This window comes from Meleagris gallopavo, chromosome 19, assembly GCF_000146605.3.
Source record: "Meleagris gallopavo isolate NT-WF06-2002-E0010 breed Aviagen turkey brand Nicholas breeding stock chromosome 19, Turkey_5.1, whole genome shotgun sequence".
Taxonomy (NCBI): domain Eukaryota; kingdom Metazoa; phylum Chordata; class Aves; order Galliformes; family Phasianidae; genus Meleagris; species Meleagris gallopavo.
Window position 1 is genome coordinate 4,479,034 of NC_015029.2, and position 8,545 is coordinate 4,487,578.

The 8,545-nt window shown below is 50.5% G+C and overlaps 1 long non-coding RNA gene across 2 annotated transcripts; it reads right to left on the minus strand.

The window, feature by feature from the left end:
- Positions 1 to 4,069: 4,069 nt before the first annotated feature.
- LOC116217290 lies at positions 4,070 to 6,129 on the minus strand. 2 transcript variants are annotated; one of them, XR_004161651.1, is made up of 3 exons: positions 6,019 to 6,129; positions 4,659 to 4,856; positions 4,070 to 4,176 (listed from the first exon to the last, which is right to left on the minus strand). It is a non-coding gene; the product is annotated as an uncharacterized LOC116217290 (long non-coding RNA). The 2 variants fall into 2 exon arrangements; XR_004161652.1 differs by having other exon boundaries at positions 4,659 to 4,830; positions 6,019 to 6,128.
- Between the last annotated feature and the right edge of the window lie 2,416 nt (positions 6,130 to 8,545).

The window sequence follows — 8,545 nt, forward strand, 5'->3', positions numbered from 1 at the left end:
GTCCTCTTGGCACCCACATATGTGCTCCAGGGATGCTCATCCTTCACAAGGCTATGAGACCAAGCACCAAGCAGTCGATGTTTTAAGAGACGAACAAACCTGAATCAGCATTGCCTTCCCAGTCCCCACACACTTTATTTCTTGTAATATTTCCAAGTGCCTAACACAGCAAAGAGAACAACCTCCCCAGCAATTTGTTTCTGACACGAGGTTTATCTCTGCTTCTTCACTGCAAAGTATTTGGTGCCTTAATAATTTACAGTCTTTTACTGCCAAGTGTGAATTATAAACAAGGATTATTTTCAGAAAGAGCACAGCAGGGCTTTACGCAAGCGCTGCTGTTTGTTATTCCCTGAGGAAAGTCACATTTGGGGCACCTTGCAGAGAAGAGAGGACAGGCCCCCAGCACACAAAAACCTGACTTCAACCAGGCTCCAAGCACCCCACGAAGACCCAAGGATGCTGCTCCATGTCAGTGCTAGGATCTAAGGTTATTTAACACTTAAACTGCATGCTTGTGCCCCAGTGAACCATGGGTGCTTGTTAAATTCCTCACCACGCTTTGACTGCTTGTCTGCTTTCTCTCAACACACATACAACTCAAAAAGATGAGTTATTTGGGGCTTTGCCACTCCACCCGGGAAGTCATCCCCCCCATGGAAGTCACTTGGTGCCTATGCACCTGTGAAGCTGATGCCAGCAAGTAAGACAAACACCCTGAAACCCACAGCCACCCATCCAGAACTCACTTCACACAGGAGCCCAGCTCTCAGCTCAATTAACCCAGTGGAACCCCATCCATGTGGGTATTGGGTTTTTGCCAGAGCGAGGCATGAAAACATGCATTGAGCCAACGCAGCACCTGCACTGGAGTCTGTCAAAAACACATCAAAATACCTCTCAAAGCTCGATCCGTGCTGTAGCTGACAGGGCTGTGCTGGAGGAGGGGATCAACCTGGTTCTGTGGTCATGATGTACAACAGGACAGGAGCCAAATGGGAGGTAAGAGCTGGGGCTGGGCCACCCCCAGGCACTGCGATCCCAAACAGCCTGGCTGCACCACAGCCGGCTGCAGGCTGAGCTCAGCAACGGTGTCAGCTACAGATCGTGTAGATCATGCCATTTTCCTTCCATGGGCAGGGCCGAGGCTCCGTCGGGCTTTGGGAGCTGTATGCCTTCCAACACACACTATCATCTGGGTGCCTTTCTTTTTTTTTTCCTCCTTTTCTTTCGCAGGTCCTTGCTCATCAAAACTGCACAAAGTCAGGTCCAAACCCAGGGGCAGCTCAGCTCCAGCAGCCGAGCTCAACAGCAATGCAAACAGCACTGGCTCCACATTCCCCATAGAGGAAGCAATGCTGCAAGAATCCAAACTAACACAGGCAAAAGGAGCTTTGTGTTGGCTGGCTGGAGGGAGTGCTGAGCCCAGGAAATAATTGCCCCTGGGTGCAAGGCACAGCACCACAGGGCCAGCACACATCTCTCCAGGGACAGCCGCCCCATGTGGCCTTCCTCCCTCGAGAACCCAGGAGGACTTTTGGGAACAGAGAAGCATCACACATTGTACCCCAAGGACAAAAGTCCACTCTGCTGCACTCGGCTGACGGATTCCAGTCGTGCCCTCAATGCCCTTTGGTGGGAAGCAGAGGAGCAGCAGACAGCAGTGTCAAAACCCAGCGGCGAGCGCAGCGTCAGGGTTTGACATGATGATGTACCAGACTATGAAAACCCCAGGCTTAATTCAGACAACACTTTGGTGTCCTGACGGCTGCCGGGTTGGAGAAAGCAAATGCGATCTGCAGGCAGAAAGGGAACGTGGTAACAAAGCCTCTGCCTTTGAGGTGTGGGAATCACAGAAAGTGGGGATGGGAGAAAAAGATAAGGGAGCACTGCCATGGCTCCTGGCCGGACCTGAGTACTCAGAGCCTTTATTCTGTTCTGTCAAGCAGACATATTGCTTCTGAAGATAACCTTCACAAACACCTTACCAAGAGCTGCTGCCTAATGAGACGGGTCAGAGAAAGCCGGGCTGGAGGTACCAGGTTTGGCTGCACATTGCCTTCAGCAGCAGGCACAGCAAAGCCCCCAGGGTCACGGCTCTGCTCTGAGCTCCTCACCATGCTCTGCACCTCGCTGCCTCAGTTTCCTCACTTCTAAAGCATCACGGTTTCCTTCCCTTCCTTCCTTTCTTCTCAAAGCGCTCAGCTCTCAATGATAAGAACAACCACCTTCACTCATGAAGGTGCTGGCAGGCTCTAATTAACGAGCAGCCCAGTGACACCGTGAGATCCCTGAATAGAGGCACTATAAAAGCCTGCACCCTTCCCACGTGCTGCTACTCCTCCAGCTGAAAAAAGGAAACATCGCTCCCTCCATGAGCTGCGTTTCAACCTTCACCATTCACTGCCAGTTCCAGAGGCAGCTGGAGGAACGGAGCAGGTTCCCAACACGCTGCAGCAACAGGCACGCTGCTCACAGTGCAGAAGACCCAGATTTAAAGTGCAATTATAGCCAGCAGCAAGCCTGAATGGAATAATTATTATGCAAAAGTCATAGGCTGCCAATAAACCAGAGAAGAGTTACTCCTGGATTTTCTGCCTACTGGATGCACACAGTCACTGTAGGATTACTGAAAGTTCTGCTCAGCAGCACCGACACAATGAGGAACCTGCTGGGATCCGTGCACGCACTGATGGACCAAACACATCCCCAGCCATGCCCTGAGGCACAGAACACAGCGCTGAGCCCAGCACTGAGCCCCAGGGCTGCTTTTAGTGAGCATTTCTAATGCGTGCACAGCACAACCCCCAGCAGGCTGTCCTGAAGGGCTCATTGCAGTGCAAAAAATGTTTTCTGAATCCTATTTTTTTTTTTGCATGCTGTGTTTTTGGTCCCTGCATGCGCTTTAAGCATGACTCCTTCTTCCAACTAAGGCACTTAATGAGTAAATAATTTAAAAGCTGCTGAAATATTCACAAAACAGCAAAAGAAGAAATCGCTGTGAGATGCATCAAGATGCCTGTATAAAACCTATATTTGCTGGGGACATCCTTAAACACCTTACACCCTGAACAAAGTCCCCTACTCATTGGGAACAACACACAACATTTCTTCGTAACTCCACAAGCCCCATGGATTCTATCCATTGCCCAGCCCCAAGAACTTTCCCCAGGACTGCTTTGATCTCCCAGGTGTTACAGCAGCACTGACTGCACCTCTGCGTGCTGCAGTGTGCTCACTGCACACAATAACAGCTCACCCTGGAAGGCTCAGTGATGCTGTTCATTCAGCACAGGCTTCTCCCTGCATTTCATCCCCAAGTGCAAGCTCTGCCTGCCCTCCCCTTCTCCCTTATTTTGAGTCCAACTACAGTTCTACACAACACCACCCAAACCCTATGGCCAAGAGTGATGTCCCAACACTCCCTGGACTCTGGCTGTGCCCATCACCCCCTAAGACACAGCCTTTCCCAGTCCCAGCTTGGCAATCCCCTGACACAGCTCCTCACCATGAATTCTTGCATGCTGCCAGCACAGAGCAGCACTGCTCACGTTAATGCTGTTAAGAGCTTTACAGGAATCACTTGTGTTGTTCCATAAAAGGATTGCGTGGGTCAGTAGGGGAGAAAAGACAAGGATTTCTCAATGCTTATACACCGCTTGTAATATCGTTAAAAGATTAAACGTGTTCGTTGAGGAAAATTAAATCAGATTAAATCCATCTCTTATCACTTGGAAAGAAACACAACGCCAAGGTGCCAGCTCTGGGTCGCCAACAGCACTTCAGCAGCGTGGGGCAGGCAGCTGGGGTGCAGCCAAGACAGTCGCTGCTCAGCTGCTCCTGGGCTTCCAAGGGCTGCGTATGGCTCCTGGCCGTCCCCGTCCCCTATCCGAGCACAACAACAAGCAGCAGGCCTTAAACAAACTCAAAGATGTGGAGGATGAGTTATTTTTATTCCTTTCCTGCACCTGCAGTCAAACATCCAGGCATTTGGTTTCCTAGCAGTTGGTGAAAGCTCCTCCGTGCAGCGCAGGCACGAAGCAATTTGTTGTTCTGCTGTCCTTTTTGATGCTGAACAAGCCAGCAACCTGCACAGCAAGCTTTGAACCAGCTCCTTCCTGAGCAACGCGTGTCAACGCAGCCAGACATACAGGTGTGCGACTGAAGCATCAAACCCTGCAGACAGGCACAAGATCAACTGACAAACAGGTTGCACAACCATCAGCCCTGCTGGGACAAAAAGCCCTGGGCGGCGATTTGCACCTAACACTGAGTTTCCATAGATAGAGAAATCTTCTGAGTCTCTTGCACAGTATTTGAAAGTTGTTTTCATATAAAGAATGTGGCCCTAAAATGTTTATGATACAAGCTGCAGTAACATCAAACAGGCCAAATGAATGTTTAGCGATTGCAATCCCCGCAGTTAATAAAAAACAGACTTGATCCTTTTAATCAATTTAGAAATAGTTTCACTGGCATTTTTCTTTACTTGGTTATATTTTCACACTAATATTTTCACAAATGCCTGCAACCATGTAAATATTCTGCCTTGCTGTTTATTTTATTTTATTATTTTTTTTTTTTTACCACCCAGAGTGCAACACAGCCCAACTGGGAGGTAGGAGGCAAACAAGACAAGACGTAACTTTGGCACACACCTGCCAAAACAGTCTGCCAAGCTCAATCCCACCAGGCACGCTCCCTTTGGACTGCAGGAACCTTGGTCATTTTGTCAGCAAACCTCTTCAGATGGGAGATGAAGGCACCTCACATGGGCCGGGGCTGCAGATTTATGAGCACGCTTCAATTTTGGTATCTATCTGCTACGTCCTCGTGGAGAGAGGGATTAAAAAAAGCTGCATGAATAATACAAACTATCATCAGCTGCTGAAGTCTCTGTGTGCTCAGATCCCTGCAAAAAGTAATTAAATTCACAAACTTTGCTCAGAGCTGTGGGGAATTGAAGCTAATGAACGGGTGCATTAATTTATAGCGGAGTTTTAACGGTGCTAACCTTGGCCAGGAGCCATCCTTCCCAGCACCAACACAGGATATGAGCTCTGCTGCATGACCAGCAGCAAGAACCCTGGTTAGGAGCAGGTAGGAGACTGCTGCCTTCTTTCCCAGTCTTTGAGGGCCAGGGCTCAGTTCCTTCCCTGGTTTTCAAAGCCAGATGTTTTTCTACAGCGAGCATCGTAACCATCCTAGGGTTGCCAACCTGCAGCCCTGCATCCTACTACTGTGCATCTTTTGGGGGATTGCTCCAGCAATGCAAGTCCATCCCACTGCCAAAGGGAACAACAACAAGCTGCCACACCAGGACAACTGGTGCCACTGGGTGAAGGGGCAAAACCAACTGATGAACATAAATGCTGCGGACTGGGGCAGAAGTGTCACCGAGGACGCAGAGCCCAGCTCCCAGTCACACGGACGGGAATATTCAGCCCAGCACTTGGCATGCTGCCCCGACATCGCGCCCAAATTCGCTGACTGCTGACACAGCATGAAATGCCTGGCGCTGCCCAAAGCCCTGCGGAAGCTTTGTTATCTCAGAGCTTCACCCTCGAGCCTTCTCCTGGAGTTAATTTGTTGTCAATGATTTGGACGCTGTCGATGCGTGGTGCAAAGCACTCATGTTCTCAGCTGAGGCTCCCAAGGGCTCTCCCTAATTAAAAGCATCTCATCAAGCTCCCATCTATCAGCTGCCCACCGAGGATGGTAGACGCAGCCACCAGCCCCACGTAAAGCACTCAGGTCTCCCGTGCAGCCCAGATCTCCAGCAAAGGGCAGAGGTGACATCCTTGATCACCACAGCTGATCTGCCACCCACAGCCCTTGCAGTGCACAGCCCAGTGCATGGCTTGAAGTATGCTAAGGCAGTACCCCATGGCAGGAGAGCTGTGTGCCACCGTACCAAGAAATAAGGCAACACAAAGTATTTATCCTGACTTGAATTAACAAACAAGACCTTCCTTCCCTGCAATGGATTGAAAGGAGTCAAGCACAGCCACGAGATACCTTAAATCCACAGTAAGGATCATCATCAGAGACCTGCAAGCTCCATGTCTCCATTGCTGGGACAGGGGGAAAGGAAGGTGGCATTGTTGTTCTTAGAATCATAGAATTGTTTGAGTCAGAAGGGGCTCTTAAAGGTCATCTGGTCCAACTCCCTGCAGCGCACAGGGACACCCACAGCTCCATCAGTGCTCACAGCCCCATCCCCTGACATTGGGCATCTGCAGGGATGGGGCACCACCACCTCTCTGGGCAACCCGTGCCCCTGCCTCTCTGCCTTTATCACAGAGAACTTTTTCCTTATATCCAGTCTAAGATTCCAGTCCCTGGGGAAGCTCTGTGTGCCAAGGGCTCCTCACTAGCGAGGTGCTAATGAGGAGGGCCTTGCCCTCCCTCTCTCCAGAAGCCTTTCTGCACTCATGCAGCACCACTGCAGTTCCCCACTGCATGCTGCTGGGCCCCAATGCAGGAAAGCTCCCACCATTCAACCAAGGGCATAAAAGCACCAGCAGGTTAAACACACACGATATCAAACACCCACAGGCACTTTGCCCTGCTTGTGAGGGACCCCCCTGCTCACCTACAGGAGCTGCTTTCTGCCAGCACATTTCCCTTGACTCGATTAAAACCAAACCACGCTGCTGCAAGGCGTGCAGCACTTGAGAGCCCTTCACCCTCCAGACACGGACTGCTAACAGCAGATGCTGCAGGTTCTCCTCTTCCAAGTCACAAGCACTGACCCAGCCTGGGCAGGGCCTGCACAGCCTCCTCACCCCACACCAAGCCCAGCACTGGGGCCCAGGAGCTCCATGGCACCCGAGAGCTGCCCTGGCTCCTCACAAGGCCCTCTAGATGGGAAGGGACGGACCAGGCCCGGCCTGCTGTTAAGACAGCACCTTGCTCAGCACAGAAACCATCTCTACAGCTGTAGTGCATCTCCTTGAGCACCATCAGCACTCCTCTCTCGTTTCGAGCAGTCACTCTTAGACTGGGAGAAAATACAGAGCCACAGCATGGAGATGGCAGAAGCAACAGCGCGGACGTGCAGTCAATACAGAATTCAATATGAAAATGCACAGACTCACTTTGGAGGGCTGCAGGCTATTCTGTGTTTAAGCCTGTGGAGAAAATCTGGAATGCAAACTTCCATCAGCATCTCCAGCAGGTGGCCAGGGCAGCTCCTTTCAAGCTTCAGTTCCTCTGCTGGAGCAGCAAAGGGACAGATCCTCTAACAAAGGCTTCTTTTATCCCTAATGTTAATAAACACTTACTGAAAGTGTTAATGAAGAGGCGCTTTGCAGAGCCTGAGGGAAGACCCCCCCACACACACCCCATCCCTCTCAGCTCACTGCATTTTCAGCTCAGAGATCAGATGAAGCCACAACAATACAGAATTCGTTTGCCATATAATTTTCTTCTTTTTTTCCCCCCCAACTCTAAGTAAACAAATGCAAAGTTCTACTTATTACAGCAAAATAGCAAAGAATCATAGGGCCACAGATTGACTTAGGGTGGAGGGGACCTTAAAGATCACCTAGTCGTTCCAACTGCCCTGCCATGGTATTCTCCATTCCTTTCATTCAATTTAACACCTCCGCAGAGGACAGAAGAAAACCTTCCAGCAGCCCAAAGCCTGGGAGTTCTGGTTCTCAAGAGCTTGGCTCCAACTTTAATGAAGCTATTGTGTCTCATTGCTCAATGAGTGGAATTACCACAGCAGAAACTCTACCGGGAGAGAAGGATAGCACAAGGCATGAGTAATCACAACTGGTTTCAGGCAGGTTTTACCATTTGGGTCTGGTTTCAAGACTATGACGACACAACGCTATAGGCAAATTTGGATTTACCATGATTCTTGCCAGGTGAGAAGTTGCAAGCTGTGAAGTGCTGCAAGCACGGGGAGCTCTGAACAGCACAAGGAAAATGCCCTCCCAGGAGGGAAGAGAGGATGCTTCCTGCTGGCCAGGTTTTATGGCTTCATTCCCGTATTTTATAACATGGGCCTCATGCTGGCCCTGCAGTGTTTTGCGTGGGACTCAGTGCTATGCTTGCTTCTCACTCTCATCCCATTCTGGAGTTCCCTTTGCTTTCAGCCAGCACCAGCAGAACTGGATTGTGGACACTGTAATGAGACAAAACCTGCTGGCAAACCCTAAGAGGAGAAGCCAAACTTTCAAAAAGGGAACCGAGCTGGGCAGGACACATCAGGGAAATAACACACAGAGGGGGAGGTGGGGATCAACAGCTGAAGGCCAACATTACCTTCTGGGTACCAGCATCCCAAGGCCCCCAGAGGAAAGGGGGGGGGGGAATGTCAGGGAGCACCTGAGCTCTCCTCTATGATTTCCCCTCCAGCTGCAGTGTTGGCACAAGGCCAGAGCACAAACCCAGCATGCTGAGGGCTGAGCCCATCTGTAGGGCTCTGAGGGCATCCCCGCTGCTCCCCCGAGCCCTGCAGCAGATTGATGACCTCAAGCAGGGCTGCAGATTGGCTTTTAATTTCTCTCTTTAGTCACTGTGCTGTCAGCAA